This window comes from Helianthus annuus, chromosome 6, assembly GCF_002127325.2.
Source record: "Helianthus annuus cultivar XRQ/B chromosome 6, HanXRQr2.0-SUNRISE, whole genome shotgun sequence".
NCBI lineage: Eukaryota > Viridiplantae > Streptophyta > Magnoliopsida > Asterales > Asteraceae > Helianthus > Helianthus annuus.
In genome coordinates this window covers 64345425-64363810 of record NC_035438.2, presented here as the reverse complement: position 1 = coordinate 64363810, position 18386 = coordinate 64345425, and the positions used below count along the sequence as shown (strand labels likewise).

Genomic DNA, 18386 nt, shown 5'->3' with positions numbered 1-18386 from the left:
CCTGCCGGATAAGTTGGGTTGCTTCATCGGTTTCCTTCTTCAGGCATGAAGAAATCTGGTGCCCGGGTTTTCGACAGTAAAAACAAATCTTTTCCCGATAACGTTGTTTATTCTTGCCCCTCATCTCGTCTGTACAATGTTGACATGGTAATAGTGTGGATGTTGATCGAATTTCAGTCATCTTCTCCTTTCCTTTAGATGCTCTGATACCACTTTGTAGGGAATCAGAAGATGAATATGCATGAGAGTGTGATGGTGCAGTGGAATTATGTGCGGGGTTAGTGTTGTCATAAGCGATTGATCCAAATTGAATGTGCATATTGAAGATGATATTGATGAACAAGTGCAGAGAAAGGAATGGACAAATCTTAGTAAAGTTAAGAAATGTCTTGATACCGGACATTGTTTCGGGTAACTTGAATATATACATACGAGTTTTGGCGGTTCGAATTGGCGGGTAACTGTCAAGGACAGTTATTTGAAATGTTTGCCCGCTTATCTCCCGATCATTACATAAACTTATCGTTAACTAATCTAATACATATCATATGCAGTTCTACTTATATGTTCGAGTAATAATAAAACGAATAAACATAACTTAGTTTAATAAATCCAACAATAGTCACTTCCATAGTCTTATAAGAAAAATAAAAATGAGAGAATTAATTTTAGTATTCTCACTTGCTGTACTTTGTAAAATGATGGTTTGCTATGAGTCGGTATAAGTACCTGCCATCCGTAGCATTTATGAAGATTATCTACAACACTTAAACAGCATCAGGTTTGGTTCCGATGTCATCGCTGCAATCATTAAACCACGGGCATTTAACAAGCCAAGAAATTTATGTTAGTTTATTGTTTTGGGGGAAAGAACAAAGTTCAGTTAAGACTTAAGACTATGCTGATAAGAACCTCTGCCGATTTAGCAATCCTGATACCAGGCATCTGATTAGAAGGCTTTAGCATGGGCAGATGTAGTTTAGGCTGTTAATTGCAAGGAAAATAAATACTCTAAATTTTGGTTGTTGTAGAATGTAACTTTTAGAGGCGTGCGTGTGTGTGTGTGTGTCTGAGAGTGAGTGAGAGAGAGTTCGTGTAGATACCACATTTGGCTGACTTGATTCGACTTGCTTGCTCATTACACACCTACACATAGACTTGAGATCCATTAGAGATAAACTATCCAAGTTGATTAGTTTATTATAAGTGAATGGGTCAAAATCGTTGCATTGTTACTCTCTTAAATAACCAACTTACAACACAACATTTAACATTGCTTGCGATTATAGAAGGATTGAATGAAGTTTGACTTACCAGATTTTAGAAGGTTGGAGATAAGAAACACTTCTCTTTGATTGTTACATTTGCTTTTGTCTATGCTTTTCTTGAAGATCAAACGATTAATGTTTAGTTTCTTGGAGCTTTATCTAACGGCAAAAGAAGTATGATCCTTTAGACTATAGAAAAGTAATAAAAGAATATAGAAAATAATACCTGCAATATGCAAGGCGAATAGCCCAAGCAGGCGGATTTAAAACTGTTATATTGGATCAGATAACAATGTCCTTAGAGTTGATACTGGACAACATGAGAAAGACTGTAATTCAACAAGAGATTCAACTTCATCAATTCCTGCTTTTACTTAAGAATTTATTGGCTTCTTTTGCTCTGAAATTAACAAGAAGCATCAGTATGCTATTATTGAACGGTTGGTATCATGTAAGCAATAAAATGTTCACTAATAGAACTGAAACATACTAAGACACTATGAACTAAGCTAAGAAAAAAACTACAAACTTATGCAAGAGGTCTACCATTCGATGCCCTGCAAAAACTAAAAGCGTATCCAAAATCATCATAGATCATCTTCGCTTTCTTGTATAAACAAATACTGTTTATTCATCTAGATCCCAGTTTTATCTCCCTCTAGTGGCATCAAAACCAGTCCAACATAGTCATGGAACCAATGTAATAAATTACAAATTCAACTCACTGTTCACATCATGATTTTCTAAACTTTACAGAAACTATTGTCTTATAGGACACGTACCTGATTTAGCTGCATAACAGTGGCACACTCCCTTCCTAGAACACTAACTTTTTAGCTATCCAAGTGTCTTCAGTTTCTCTTTTTAGTTGCTCAATCATTTATATCAAAGATGTAATACTCAAACTTCATATTTTGTATAAATTATTTCTTAGAACAATCATAACTAGCTCTGACTATTGGTGATCTTTAAGCTCTAAGATGATATCTAACTGTGTAATCTCACACATGGAGGCACATGTCAAGAACCATATATTTGATAAATGAAACAAAACACAACACTGAAATCAATTTAATCAATAAGAACCTGAACACTTTCTATTAGGAATAAAATTCTTCAGGATATCCTTAATCCATGGCATCATCACATCAAACAACATAAAGAGTAATGTTGATCAATTAGGGTTTTGGCTCACATTCATCGAGTAAACTAGTTGATGTACTCTGAGTGTTCTGAAACTGAAAGAACAACCTGTTATCAATAATTATACATAAATTTATGAACAAAATCGAACTAAAACTAACAAAAATTACTGACAAACTAGGTCAAAATTATCATAAGATGAACATTACGAACAAATTAGGGCAAAATTACAAAAAGTGGAGTGAGAAATCGTACGGAAATCGTGAGCTTTCTTCAATAAGCCTGCCTGTTAGTGGAAGCCATCATCATAATCGACATCATATCTGTGTTCGTATGTGTGATTCTGTACAAGTGTGTGTTTGTACAGAGAACAACAGAAACATGAATGGATATTATTGAATCTTGGTAACTAATAAACTGTCGTTAAGTACATATATATACGAGAATGTTTGGCGGTTAATATGGCGGGAGTAACCGTCAACATACATACATTATGATAACTTTAATTAACCTAACTAAATAATAATAATAAACAATATATGCTAAGTTTATATTCTAACACCATCCCCTAAACTTAGCATCGGTAATGGTTCGTCACGTCGGCTTTGATGATAAACGCATTTTTCTTTAAACTTGTCATGATGCGTCCATAGATCCACCTTGATTTGTTTCGTGATGCCGAGTATAGTAATATTGTTGCTCATTTCCCATTTTGTCGCTGAAAGTCTTTGAACTGTCGTTAATGCCAATTCAGTGTCGCTAAATCGTTCTGTCGCTAATCTGTCTTCTTTCGCTATCTTTCTTCTTTTGTCACTAACTATCGTCGCTAAAACTAGAAATCCATTCTTTCCTTTTTGTTCCCGCCATTTCTGCGTCCTTTTTTCTTTCATTTTAACATCCGAAGATTCATTGTTAATCATGTGTTTCTGTCTTCTCATATCATTCTTGAAGAATAATATGTCATGATTTATGTCGACTATTTCCGTCACCGATTCCGGTGATCGGTTCCGGTTGTTTCCTCCGCTCTCTTCTTCATTAACTTCTAATTTCATTAACTTCTGCATTCTTTTCTTAATATTCTTGTCTTCATGAACGATTTCGATCACCGGAACATCATCTTGCATATCGCCTTCAGTTACGAAGACATACGAGTCTTCATCATCTTCTGCGCTGCGGTCACCACCGGAATCGTAGTATTCTGTTTCTTCAATTGAATCATTGTGATCCTTCTGATCACTGATTGGTTCTTCCTGGTCTTTCCGATTGTAACCAACCATATAGATATTCGGGGTTAAGCATGCCCCATCGTGAACATATTTACAGGCCAAATCATCTCTTTCGGAGTCGTCTTCTTCTTTCCGTGTCATAACTTCGCCTGCATCTCCGTTATCTTCGTGACGTCCCGATTCGTATTCCAGTAATGCAATTTCGTATTGCAATTCCATTATTGCAATCTCTTGTTTCAAGATTGCAATCGCGCGTAAACGGGGACTCATATAATCTGAATCGCTATTTGTTTCTCGCCTCTTCCCGTGTTTGTTTTTCATCTTCTTCATCTGTATCTTCCCAGGATCATGTAATTTTGATCTTAATTCTTCGTTTTCTAACCATGCGCTCTGATACCACATGTTAGCGGAAGCCGTCATCATAATCGACATCATATATGTGTTCGTGTGTGTGATTCTGTACAAGTGTGTGTTTGTACAGAGAACAACAGAAACATGAATGGATATTATTGAATCTTGGTAACTAATAAACTGTCGTTAAGTACATATATATACGAGAATGTTCGGCGGTTAATATGGCGGGAGTAACCGTCAACATACATACATTATGATAACTTTAATTAACCTAACTAAATAATAATAATAAACAATATATGCTAAGTTTATATTCTAACAAAGCCAGAGGTGGTGCGACGGTGGAGGTTGTGCACTTCTGCTACGGTGATGGCTATGTGACAGTGGAGATGGTGTGACGATGGAAGTGCGACGGTGGAGATGGAGGAGCGGATAGAGGTGCGACACTGTTGTGTAAGGGTTAGATTTATGGCAAATTGGAGGCAACACAGGAGATTTAACTTTGTCTTTTTAGTTGTATTAGCTACGTATCATAGCAAGTTAGTTGCTAAATTTTCTACGGTGTTTTTTCGGTTGCAAATTTTGGTGGCAGATGCTTAGTTTTGTAGTAGTGCATGCAAGCCCTACTCTCTTGATGTGTTAACGATGATGCATTTATTACTTCTATGTTCTATGATATCAGATGGGTCACTTTTTATCATTACTTTTTATTCGTTTTGTTTCTAATTTTTTGTCACATAACAAATTATTAGATTAATTCTTCACATTTGATTTCTTTTATTTCATTTGTATTTTTATATATTAATTTTTTTTATTTAATTATCCTTAATGGATTTTGATTCAATTGTTCTCATTAGATTTTAATTAGTATTTACTTTTTGTGAAATGCAAATAACTTTTAGATGCATCATTATTTAACAAAAATAGTATCATTATTGAACACTTTATCAAAAATAGTATCATAAACTTAACACTTTATCCTCTTTCATTTAAGATAATATTGTTATGTATTTAAAATGACGTATTTAAAGTTTTGTGGTATAGTGTGTATAGCGAAAGTATCTAGGTTTCCATCCAATTACACAATGCGCCTATTAGAGGACCTGTCCAAATTCATTGCACATTGCATCCAACATTGCATATTTAATGAGTCATGATTGTAGAGGTACACATTCCCATACACTTGTGTTTGAAAGCCAAATTTCATTAAAGCACACGTTGCCTCAAACCGAGGCAACCAACAACAACATTACATATTTACACCAATCTGCCTAAGAAATAGACGTTCCTTTAGATCTAGACGTATACCACAAAAAACCCAATTTTTTAACCTCACTGATAATAACATCCAATTTAACCGGTTTATTCCTGAACCTTGCCTCATTTCTCGTTCTCCAAATAATCCAGAAACCAATCCTAATAAGGCCATGCATTACCTATTTCTTCTGCCCATTCAAGCCCAGGTGATCATGAGCTTCAATTAAATCACTAAACAAGAACATCACTAGATTCTAACATTTGCACAAATTACCGATGAAGGACCATAGCATTGAAGCAAAGTAGCAGGATGTGAACACATGATCAACACTCTCTTCTCCTTCTTCACATAGCCCACATATCGTGTTACAATCCCCAATGTTTCTCTTTTTTAACGCATCCAGTGTTGTAATCTTGCCCATTTCCTCCCTCCATATGAAGATATTGCATTTACTCCGAATCTAATTACACCCCGCTGGAACATACACGTCCGATCTGATACTATTATTATCGAGAAGCCTCTTAACTGCATTCATGCTAAAGTCTTTATCTGCTGCGCCAATCCGCTCCCACTCGTCATTGTTCTGATTCAGCTAAACCTGTAATAGCATCGTGCATATATTCACAAGCTCATTAACTTCCCCTGCAGCCGATATCGGCCTCTTCCACCGCTAGTTATACCAGTAATTGTGGTTTAGGTTGCTCAAACAGACACTAACCCTGCATTATCCTTTTCAAACTGAAACAAGTTTGGAAACATCTCTTTTAGAGGCCTATTGCAGATCCATGCGTAACGCTCTGCTTTTTCGTAACTTTCCTTAATTAGAAAACTCGTCTTATAATTCTATTCTTGGAAGCTTGTTCCTCCTTTAAATCGTATTTCATTTTATCTTGCAAAAACCGAGACTTTTAATCGTAATAAAACCCATTATCTTATCCCAAATTAGACCTTATATATTCTTTTCACTTATACGTCTTGATTCGTTATACGTTTGATACCTTGTTCGTGATTCTTGTGAACATAAAATAGACTTTCGAATACATATCAAACACACGAAATTATACGTTTCCACGCTTATTTATACATCATTAACGCTTACGAATACTTGATCATACTTACCCATACTTATTTTCTATTAATGACCCCTTATAATATGTTTTTATTTCATAAAACATCCTTATAACATGCCTTTTATGCATAAATAACATCAAAATCTAACCAAGTTAATCATCATGGGGCTAAAGTGTTAAAAATGAAACTTAATTCCGGAATATCAAGTCGTCGCGGTGCCCCACAGGTACCCCCCCATCGTCGCCGCTGGCGACGCCTTGAATCCGTCAGAATGGTTATTCATCTCATCCATTGGGCAATTTTGTGTTTGTTAGTTGTGTTTTTCACATTTAATACTCACCTAAACCAACCCTAATCACCTCCTATTTAACCCAACTCACTTCCACTCACTTGCCACTTTACAAACTCACTAATCCTCACTCAAAACACTCCAAATCAGTAGCTAAATCTCAGTTTAAGTTCAGATTCAAGGCAGGAACTTTCAAGTACAAAAACAAGCATAACTTCCTCATTTCTTCATCTTTTTCAATGATTCTTCTTCCTAAACACTTGGAATAACCTTAGGTATGTTTTCCATTGGTTTTCCATGGAAAACCAAGGCTTGAACACCACCATATAAGGCACCAAACTTTTTGTTTTGATTAAACACTTGATTAACTCACTTAACTTGAGGTTTCTCATGCACATTCCTATGTCCTGATGCTCATAATCAAATCTATGGTTAGTTGGGCTTAAAAACAAGGTTGTGACATGTAAACCTAGAGGTTTAATCCTCAGAAACATTCTGTTTTGATAGGGTTTTTTACCCACAAGTGATGAACAAGCTTAGAATTTGAAGTTGTGTGATTATTTGGATAGCTTGGGCTATCCTACCTTCAATCCACACATCACTTGGTGTTTTCTTAGTTAGACGTTATGTATTTCCATTTCCTTATTGTCTGTATGTCTATGACCAATCTTGTTGTCTTATGACAACTTATGTATTGGTGACAACTAAAGAGGTGCCTAAATGGAAGATTTATCTTCCTACCTCCTACATGACTTCTATGACATCTTTGTGATAATCTTGGACTAATAACCTATAATATAAACTATATAAGATATATATCATACTTATAATAACCTAACTTTTGATGATAACCTAATGGTTATTTGTCAAAGTAGTAGGTTACACCATATAAGAACATAATACTCATCACGATTCTAATGGGTACTTTAACCCATGAAAACATTCAAGCCCCTATGGGTTTCATAGTTTCAAGAATGAGTATTATGTCCTAGATGGTTATTTTCTCATATATCTACTTTCCATGTACTTCTAAATTCCAAATTCCGACCTTAAGCATACCTTGAACAGCAATCCGTATACATTCAATCTCCTAAATCCCACTACTCATCAACACTTGGATAATCAGAAAACATATGCAATTTTGTGAGTATACTTGAACCCCCTTTTCGTTTACCACCTTTTGGGGTGTAACATGTTTATCTATCAAACTTACACATAAACTTTATTCGTAAATGCACAAACATTCCTTATACATGCTTGCATACTTGATTACTTGATACATGACGGGTGGTCCATAGGACAACCCTTAATGGTGTTAAATGACAAGTTAATCCCTCATTTAATCATGTAATTGTCTTGAATTAGATGACTATAGTTGCTTATGTTTCAGGTACATTCGGAGCTTAAAAGTGTGGAAATGAAGCTTCGGAATAGGCGCGGTTGGATTAGAGATTGAAAGATGGAGAATACATGAAGAAAATAATTTATTAGAACTGAAGAATTAAGAAGATAGCATGATAGAGGACGGAATTACGAGAACTGAGGCGAAAACGGTGAAGAAAACGGAGTTGAAACGAAAAAGTTATGCTGAAAACAAAATTTCATGCTGAAGCCTACCGTAACTTACGGTGGTACCGTAATTTACGGTAGACCCCAGCATTGGTCGTCCATCGTAAGGCAGTAGAGACCCACCGTAACACTTTTTGGTCCACCGTAACTTACGGTGGTACCGTAATTTACGGTGGAGTCTGCGAGGAAAACGTAACTGCCCTCATTTAATCAGTTTTATGGTGTCTTTTCACTGATTCTCATCATTGGACCTTTTAGGAGCTTGCTAGGGGCGATTTTGGTGATCTTGCTTGGTTGTACACATTTCCTAAACAATTTGTTTGTGTTTTCGATCCGTATGATCATTGAACTTGTTGCTATGATGATTCACCAAGCTATGTGTGGCTAAACTTATGGTGATTATCCTGAATTGAAGGTTTGTCTAAGACTTTTGTGTTTGGATTCGTATTTTTAGAATAATAGACTTGTAATGTTTGTTTGTTTATTATGGTGTGTGGATGTTTGTTTGTAAATTGTTGATTGATGTTATAATCATATTCTAAACCGTACGTTCTTGGTGTCGTTGACAATCGAGATATCACGGGAGGGATTAGGGTTGGATATTAATCAATTGGTTATCGGGTAACAACCTCGCATTTTCATAATCTGAGTACTTAGTTCCCTTTTATCACAACAAACAATTATACATGAATCATGTCTATGTGATTCTTTCTAGTGAATTTAAACACAATTGTCAAAAGCAAACAGGAAATTTAGGATGGTCGCTTGTTCCTAATCTGTTTACAAACTACGGTCTTTGATTTGCAATTTAATTAGTTAATTTTAGTGATTAAAACCAAAACAATTAACTCTTGAATTTTAATTTCTGCATTTTAGGTAATTGTAGTTAAATCACAAAGCTATAACATAAACACATTTTCCACATACTCCCTGAGTTCCATACCCACTTACCGCTAACTAATCAGTTGTTATTGGGATTAAATTTGCGTGTACCTACGACAGCACGTCAAATTTTGGCGCCATTGTCGGGGAGTAGTGCGCAACGTGTGTTAGTTTAATAGTTTTGTTTTGTTATTTTTGGGTTTACGCTGGTTGTGTTTAGTGTGCAGGTACTTCAGGTGTATGCATACTAGGGGCTCTCACAGGTCATCCCCGCTATCGTTTGATCCGGAAATTGAAAGAACGCTAAGGCAAAACAAAGTTTTAGTACGAGAAAACAAGATTATTGGTTCACCCACTTCACCCATCACACCGAGAAACATCATGGCTGATTCACAAATTCCACCTACAACGGGTCAAACGACCTCATCCATTATACCTACTTCCACCCAACCATCACCAAACACCACTTTACCTAATACCACTGTCGAATTCACACCAACCAATGTCACTCAACCGATCACTACCCAAGTCGAACCCACCATTACCTTTAACCCTTCTACCACAATCCCACCATTATCCCACTTCTTTCCCCCAACTACGGGTCAATCATCATCTAACTTCACAATTGCACCAAATTCAACTATTTTGCATGCTATGCCCTCTTTTAGACCACAACACCAATCAGGTTTTCAGTACTCGACTCTCCCATTTGGGCAATCTTCGGGAATTCAAGGAGATGGGTATGATGAAGGATATGAGGAGTTTGAAGGTTTTGATGAAGACGGATATGCTTATGGGGGTGATGGAAATCAAGGAGAATTCGGATACATGCAAGGTCAAATGCAAGCAATGTCAAGTGTTGGTGGAGTATCACAACAACAACAACTCATACAACAACACATTCGGCCGAGACCACAAGGGCCACAAATGCAACGCCCTATACCATTGCAACAAGTTCGGCCGCAACACGTGCAACCACAATTCCAAAGACCACTTCAACGCCCACCAATGCCACAACAACAGTTTCAACAAACAATTGCACCACAAGGGCATGTACCAAGGCCAATGGGTCCTATTCCTCAAAGGGGTAGGTTCGGTGTACCAAGGAGGCATCTTAGAGAAAATGTGAGGGGCATTGAGGCGCATTTTAGGCCGGTAATCACTCATAATCCTTCACTGGTAGTCATTCCTCACAATGATCAAGGGAGGACATTTGAAGTGAGGACTAACTCATTGCAAAGCTTGCCAAAATATAAGGGTTTAGCAACGGAGGAGCCTTACTTTCATTTGGAGGCTTATGACTCGATTTGCAACACAGTTGGGAGTCAAGGATTCTCAGCCGATGATATTAAATTGGTACTATTCCAATTTTCTTTGGAAGACAAGGCGAAAAAGTGGTTCTACACATTACCTTCAGCATCTATATATACATGGGGGGAAATGCAACAAACCTTCTTGGATGAGTTTTACACCGCCCAAAAGACCAACGATGCTAGAAAAGGGTTGAGGAGCTTTCAATAACAACATGGTGAAATGTTTCATGAGGCTTTTGAGCGTTTCAATATGATGATCAAAAATTGCCCTCACCATGGAATTGAATTGTGGGAATTAATGAATGTTTTTCACGAGGGGTTGAGTGCCGAAGATGCTCGTGATTTAATGTCTATCACCGGTGGGACTTTTGGTACAAACTACGAGAATGATGATTGGGAGTTTTTGGAAAGCATGGCAACTACATCAAAAAGAAAAGCTCAAGCTGTGACAACTCGAACCTTAGACCTACTTTGTGCAACGTACGAGAACGTGTTATGATTACGTGCTATGATTTAAATGAATGCTATGTTATTACGTGCTACTTGTGTTGTGTATATAATGTGTATGTATGTTAATGAAACCGGACCCGAACCACACACCAAATCCAATCGCACAAAGCCATTGGGCTTTACACCTTGTACGCACGGCCCAAGGGCAGCCCGAGCGGATGGGCCGGCCCACTTCCCCTCTACGCAAACAAATAATCACCCTTGGGGGTTGTTTCCTCACTTGTTGCAAATCCTAACACACAAGAAACCTAGCTTTTTTCTCTTCCTCTCATTCGCGAATCGAAGACCGGCCGAACTCGAAGACCCTTGTTTCCCGATCGTCACCTCTTTACTTGAAATCGGTTAGTGTTTAATTGTGTTATATTGATTCTGTGATTGATTCGGATAGTATAATAATTGGATCGGACATGGTTATAATTGGCTGAATGTTGTAATCGAATATTGTTGTTAATCGGCTAATGGTATTGGCTGTGTTATGTTTAATGTTAACCGGCCGGACTTACCTGTTAATCGACCGGACTTGTGTGTTTTATGTTAGCTAATAAGCTAGGACTAATCCGGCTAGGGTTCATGCAATCGGTGATAATAAGATGTTTGTTAATCACATGCTTAGGCTGGAACGATTAGAGATGTTTGATTTAGTTTTGTTGATCGGCCGAACAGGGTTCCGAATTGATGTGATCGATTTTGTTATTGGTAATCAAATATTGTTCATGCTTTGATCTGATTAGGGTTCATGAGAAAACCGATGGACAACTGACTGTTTGCATGCTAAACTAAAAGTTGGAAATTATGTTAATTGATCTGTTTTCCGAAACTGTTTGATCTAATTGCTGATATTACGGGATGTTAGTTGGAAACTGATAATTGATTATGTATGATTGCATGAAACTTGGAAACTTGTTACAAAATTGACAGCACACACGGTTACGACTCGGCACCTCCAGTTGCGAGTCGAGACCCCATCAGCATCAGCCGGAATCACGGTTGCGAGTCATGATTTCGACTCGTAACCAGACCATGCCAAACCGAGACCATGGTTGCGAGTCCCGTTGCGACTCGTAACCGAACCATGACGAGCCGAGACCAGTCATTGCGACTCGCAACCAGCGGTTGCGACTTATAACCCAGTTGCGACTCGAGATCGCCGGTTGCGACTCGAGACCACCTTTGCACTATTGGGCCTACACTGTTGACTGTTATGCTTTTGAACTGCTTATCTGTTTGGGCCGGGGTATGTTGGGACGGTTAATATTGGGCTGATTGTTATTGGACTGCTATGAAATACGTGTACACTGCCATGATCAATACGTGTTGGTAACATACGTGCTTTGCACAAACCTGACTTGATTAAATACTATGATAGGACGTGAGTGACCAATTACTTGCTACCTGTACTTCTTGTGTATCTGCCGAGCAACCCAAGGTGAGTTCACACAGCCAAGGCATGGGGTTCCCAGGGTGGGAATGGGATTGGATGATTTTACGTACATACTTAGTTAACGGAACATAATGATATGAGTCCTCAGGGTGAGGGTGGTAAAGGATGAGATACAGCTAGACTAGTATACCTACTTGAACTGATCTTCGCACACACGCCAGGGGTTGGCTGCGATATTATGACTGATCTTCGCACACATGCCTTGGAAAGGTCGCGAACTATATACTAAAACTTCGCACACATGCCAGGGTGGCCGCGATACAAATATACATAGTCTAGAATACTTGAGAACTTTCTTTAATCTTCGCATACATGCCGAAATGGCCCGCGATACGAACCAATACTATACATGAACAATGAACGAACTAAAACAAGGCATGATTAGATGAACGAACGCGATGCTTGCTATACCATTTCTATTACTGAACTTACTTTCTGTGAACTCGCTCAACTAGTTGTTGACTCTCTGCTGCATGCCTTGCAGGACCTTAGGTACATTATGGAGCTTGCACAGGGAGGAGCAGGTCGTTGTGGGCAAAGGATCGTGAATGATAATTCAACACTTATGATAAAACATACATACTATTGTTTGGGTTAATTAAATGCTTCCGCTATATATTACATGTTCAATATGATTGGTGGTTAGGATCCTGGTCAGTCATGCCTCCAAGCGGTGATACTCCGCGTGTGGATTTTGGGGGTGTGACAGATTGGTATCAGAGCCATTGGTTATAGAGAACTAGGTTTTAATGTGGGAAAACGTTTTTATTAAAACCAGACTATAACCAGAACAGTGCTCTCAACGATCCACAACGACGCTTCGCTCCACGTGCAAGACTCGACATCTTAGGTAATAAGGTTTATGCTATTGCCTGTTTGCTAGAACTGCTTAGAACTTTGCTCGCATTACGTTTAGATACACATGCTTTGATTACATGAGAACACCTATATGCCCATACTTTTCTGTCATCGCCCTACTCGCGAGCCACTCTTATTTACATTACTTTTACTATGAAGATCATGTCTGGACGAATCAACATGACTCAAGCCCAGCTAGAGGCTCTCGTTCAAGCTCAAGTTGCTGCGGCACTTGCAGCTGCTCAAGCAGGTCAACCAGCGCAGCAAGTTTGCACCTTTAAGAACTTCATGGACTGTCGTCCAAATTCCTTCAGCGGCACAGAGGGGGCAGTGGGACTCCTCCACTGGTTTGAGAAGCTAGAATCCGTATTCGAAATGTGCGAGTGCCCTGAGGCTCGCAAGGTCAAGTTTGCCACCGGCACCTTGGAAGGAATAGCACTGACTTGGTGGAACGCCCAAGTTCAAATCTTAGGGTTGGCAGCTGCGAACGCCACCCCATGGAACGATTTTAAGGAACTCATCAAGCGTGAGTATTGCACGCGTGAAGACATTCACAAGCTGGAAGACGAGCTGTATAACCTGAAAATGATTGGGTCAGAGATCGAAGCGTATACGAAACGGTCAAACGAGCTGGCAGTTCTGTGTCCTACTATGGTGGACCCTCCATACAAGCGCATTGAGTTGTATCTCAAGGGTTTGGCGCCAGAGATTCAGAGCCACGTGACGTCGGCTAACCTCGAAAACATCCAGGAAATCCAACGCCTCGCTCATCGCATCACCGACCAGGCAGTGGATCAGAATAAACTGCCTAAGCGTGTCAACGCTACTGCTACAGTCACTTCAGCTGCTACTACTGCTACACCCAGCGACAACAAACGGAAATGGGATGGGGATTCCGAACAGTCTCAAGCACAGCAGCGCAGGACGAATGACTACCAGAATCCGAGTCAGCAATCATCTGGCAGTCAGGAGCAGGGTGGATACAGGGGAGTACACCCACTATGCAACAAGTGTAACAAGCACCACAGTGGAAGGTGTCGCAAGGAACGTTGCCAGAGATGTCTCAAGATTGGGCATCAAGCCAAAGATTGCAGGAGCTCACGACCTGCAAACCAGGACCAGCAACTTCCACCACCAGTTCCTCAGAACCCACAGCAGCAGCAGCAGCCACAGCGTGGAAATCGGGGATGTTTCCAGTGTGGGGCAGAAGGTCATTACAAGCGCGATTGCCCACAGTTGAACCAGAATCAGAACAACAACAATAACCAGGGCAATGGGAACAACAACAACAACAATGGCAACGAGGCAAGGGGTCGAGCTTTCATGCTAGGACAAGGAGACGCTGTTTGAACTTATAACTCGTTTTGGGATTTTCTTTATTATGTCTCTGTTACTCAAACAAAGTTTGGTTTGAACATGAATCGTATTGGGTTTTATGGACTATTTTAATTACTATACTTTATGTTTGATATGATGGATGGGTTGATATTATTTGAACGCTCCTGCCGTATTTAAGGACCTTATGAACAGGGTGTGCAAACCCTACTTAGACAAGTTCGTCATAGTATTCGTGAAGTCCACTTCTTAGGCCACGTAGTGAACAAGGATGGGATCCGTGTCGATCCATCCGAGGTAGACTCAACCAGAAACTGGCCTGCACCACGAACTACAGACGGTTTACCAAGGATTTCTCGAAGATTGCTCAGCCACTTACGCTATTGACACAGAAGGGTGTCACCTATTGCTGGGAGAGCCCCAGGAGACTGCTTTTCAGCGCGACAAGGTTATCGTTTTCGCTTCACGTCAACTTAAGATTCATGAACGCAACTACACGACGCACGATTTAGAGCTGGGAGCTATTGTTTTTCGCGCTTAAGATATGGAAACACTACCTGTACGGTACTAGGTGCACGATTTACACCGCTCACAGGAGTCTCGAGCATATCCTTAGGCAGAAGGATTTGAACATGCGTCAATGACGATGGGTTGAACTACTTAGCGACTACGAATGCGCCATCAAGTATCATCCAGGCAAGGCCAATGTTGTGGCAGACGCCCTCAGTCGGAAGGACACTCTACCTCAGCGCGTGCGAGCGCTACAGCTTACGATCCAGACTAGCCTGCCAGCACAGGTACGAATTACTCAGGTAGAAGCATTGAAGCCCGAAAACGTCAAGGCTGGAGCCTTACACGACTCACGACAACGATTAGGACAGAAGGCAGACGGCGCCTACTATGTAACGGGGCGTATTTGGGTCCCACTTCATGGCAGTCTACGCGGACTTGTGATGGATGAAGCTCACAAGTCTCACTACTCAGTACATCCAGGGTCGGATAAAACATACTACGACATCAGCACTACTTATTGGTGGCCTAGCAGGAAGGCCCACATCGCTACGTACGTTGGAAAACGCTTGACCTGTGCAAGAGTCAAGGTTGAATATCAGAAACCAACGGGCCTACTTCAGCAGCTTAAGATACCTCAGTGGAAATGGGAAGAAATTTCCATGGATTTCGTTACAGGCCTACCTCGATCCCAGCATGGGAACGATACCATATGGGTGATCGTGGATCGACTCACCAAGTCTGCACACTTCCTACCGATTAAGGAAACGGACAAGTCCTCCACTCTCGCAGACATCTATCTTAAAGAAGATTGTTTCGAGGCACGGGGTGCCCACGTCCATCATTTCGGATCGCGATGCACGATTCACGTCAGAACTTTGGCAAGCAATGCACAAACCATTCGACTCACGATTAAACATGAGCATAGTAGCATACAAGCCGCTCCATTCGAGGCATTGTACGGGCGTAAATGCCGGTCACCTCTCTGTTGGGCAGAGGTGGGGGATAGTCAGATTACGGGTCCAGAGATTTTATGGACGCCACGGAAAAAGATTGCACAGATACGACAACGCATGGCGGCAGCACGCGACCGTCAGAAAGCCTACGCGGACGAGCGTAGAAAGCCATTGGAATATCAGGTCGGGGACCATTCGGGATCATAGAACGTACAGGCAGGGTAGCCTATAGATTGAACTTACCAGCTGAACTCGGGGCAGTTCACAATGTCTTTCAGGTATCGAACTATCGACGAGCGGTTGCAGTTCGTCGGGAAACCAGTAGAAATCACGGACCGGGATGTGAAGGTCCTCAAACACAAGAGAATCCCTCTTGTTCGAGTTCGTTGGAACTCCAACGTGGCCCAAAGTACACCTGGGAACGCGAAGACAGGATGACAGAAAAGTACCCCCAGTTATTCGAAACCAATGCTACCACTACTGAGGTTGAAGCTACTACTTCGGAATTTCGGGACGAAATTCCAGATCAACGGGGGGAGGATGTGACACCCCAGGGAAAACCAGTGAACTATTGAACTTACCTAGCTTCCTCAGTGAGTGCATACCAAATTTCGGGACGAAATTTCCAATTAGTTGGGGATAATGTGACAACTCGAACCTTAGACCTACTTTGTGCAACGTACGAGAACGTGTTATGATTACGTGCTATGATTTAAATGAATGCTATGTTATTACGTGCTACTTGTGTTGTGTATATAATGTGTATGTATGTTAATGAAACCGGACCCGAACCACACACCAAATCCAATCGCACAAAGCCATTGGGCTTTACACCTTGTACGCACGGCCCAAGGGCAGCCCGAGCGGATGGGCCGGCCCACTTCCCCTCTACGCAAACAAATAATCACCCTTGGGGGTTGTTTCCTCACTTGTTGCAAATCCTAACACACAAGAAACCTAGCTTTTTTCTCTTCCTCTCATTCGCGAATCGAAGACCGGCCGAACTCGAAGACCCTTGTTTCCCGATCGTCACCTCTTTACTTGAAATCGGTTAGTGTTTAATTGTGTTATATTGATTCTGTGATTGATTCGGATAGTATAATAATTGGATCGGACATGGTTATAATTGGCTGAATGTTGTAATCGAATATTGTTGTTAATCGGCTAATGGTATTGGCTGTGTTATGTTTAATGTTAACCGGCCGGACTTACCTGTTAATCGACCGGACTTGTGTGTTTTATGTTAGCTAATAAGCTAGGACTAATCCGGCTAGGGTTCATGCAATCGGTGATAATAAGATGTTTGTTAATCACATGCTTAGGCTGGAACGATTAGAGATGTTTGATTTAGTTTTGTTGATCGGCCGAACAGGGTTCCGAATTGATGTGATCGATTTTGTTATTGGTAATCAAATATTGTTCATGCTTTGATCTGATTAGGGTTCATGAGAAAACCGATGGACAACTGACTGTTTGCATGCTAAACTAAAAGTTGGAAATTATGTTAATTGATCTGTTTTCCGAAACTGTTTGATCTAATTGCTGATATTACGGGATGTTAGTTGGAAACTGATAATTGATTATGTATGATTGCATGAAACTTGGAAACTTGTTACAAAATTGACAGCACACACGGTTACGACTCGGCACCTCCAGTTGCGAGTCGAGACCCCATCAGCATCAGCCGGAATCACGGTTGCGAGTCATGATTTCGACTCGTAACCAGACCATGCCAAACCGAGACCATGGTTGCGAGTCCCGTTGCGACTCGTAACCGAACCATGACGAGCCGAGACCAGTCATTGCGACTCGCAACCAGCGGTTGCGACTTATAACCCAGTTGCGACTCGAGATCGCCGGTTGCGACTCGAGACCACCTTTGCACTATTGGGCCTACACTGTTGACTGTTATGCTTTTGAACTGCTTATCTGTTTGGGCCGGGGTATGTTGGGACGGTTAATATTGGGCTGATTGTTATTGGACTGCTATGAAATACGTGTACACTGCCATGATCAATACGTGTTGGTAACATACGTGCTTTGCACAAACCTGACTTGATTAAATACTATGATAGGACGTGAGTGACCAATTACTTGCTACCTGTACTTCTTGTGTATCTGCCGAGCAACCCAAGGTGAGTTCACACAGCCAAGGCATGGGGTTCCCAGGGTGGGAATGGGATTGGATGATTTTACGTACATACTTAGTTAACGGAACATAATGATATGAGTCCTCAGGGTGAGGGTGGTAAAGGATGAGATACAGCTAGACTAGTATACCTACTTGAACTGATCTTCGCACACACGCCAGGGGTTGGCTGCGATATTATGACTGATCTTCGCACACATGCCTTGGAAAGGTCGCGAACTATATACTAAAACTTCGCACACATGCCAGGGTGG

General features: G+C 40.6%; 1 non-coding gene across 1 annotated transcript; it reads right to left on the bottom strand.

Annotated features, from left to right (window-relative positions):
• Positions 1–10549: 10549 nt before the first annotated feature.
• LOC118480114 lies at positions 10550–10655 on the bottom strand. Its single transcript, XR_004861750.1, has one exon. It is a non-coding gene; the product is annotated as a small nucleolar RNA R71 (small nucleolar RNA).
• Positions 10656–18386: the final 7731 nt, after the last annotated feature.